Source organism: Mandrillus leucophaeus, unplaced genomic scaffold (assembly GCF_000951045.1).
Source record: "Mandrillus leucophaeus isolate KB7577 unplaced genomic scaffold, Mleu.le_1.0 Scaffold51, whole genome shotgun sequence".
Lineage (NCBI taxonomy): Eukaryota > Metazoa > Chordata > Mammalia > Primates > Cercopithecidae > Mandrillus > Mandrillus leucophaeus.
In genome coordinates this window covers 6,352,343-6,353,049 of record NW_012105475.1, presented here as the reverse complement: position 1 = coordinate 6,353,049, position 707 = coordinate 6,352,343, and the positions used below count along the sequence as shown (strand labels likewise).

Sequence of the window (707 nt, the reverse complement as noted above, 5' to 3'; positions counted from 1 at the left end):
CCTGATCAAGTTTATTTTCAGATAAGAAATCAGAAAACAACAAATGACAATACGGCTGGGCACAGTGGCTCACGCCTGTAATCCCAGCACTTTCGGAGGCCGAGGCGGGAGGATCACCTGAGTTCAGGAGTTCAAGACCAGCCTGGCCAACATTTTTGCCTTTAGTAGAGGCGAAACCCAGCTTCTATTAAAAGCACAAAAATTAGCCAGGCACGGTGGCACGCAACTACATGGGAGGCTGAGGCAGGAGAATCGCTTGAACCCAGGAGGCAGAGGTTGCAGTGAGCTGAGATCGCGCCACTGCACTCCAGCCTGAGTGACAGAGCGAGACTCCATCTCAAAAACAAAAAAACCAGCCAGGCGCGGTGTGGCTCCCGCCTGTAACCCCAGCACTTTGGGAGGCCAAGGCAGGCAGATTGCTTGAGATCAGGAGTTTGAGACCAGCCTGGCCAATATGATGAAACCCTGTCTCTACCAAAAATACAAAAATAAGCTGAGCGTGGTGGTGCACGCTTGTAATTTCAGCTACTCAGGAGGCAGAAGAATCACTTGAACCCAGGAGGCAGAGCATGCAGTGAGCAGACTGTGCCACTGCACTCCAGCCTGAGTGACAGAGCGAGACTCTGTCTCAAAAAACAACAAAAAACAAAAACAGAAACAAACAATACATGTTTCACTTCCTGAGATTTCCTTTCCTTTCCCCTTTC

The 707-nt window shown here is 49.8% G+C and overlaps 1 protein-coding gene across 1 annotated transcript in view; it reads right to left on the bottom strand.

Annotated features, from left to right (window-relative positions):
- GREB1L (growth regulation by estrogen in breast cancer-like) overlaps positions 1-707 on the bottom strand; it is a 177,248-nt gene that overhangs the window by 79,774 nt on the left and 96,767 nt on the right. The window lies entirely within an intron of this gene.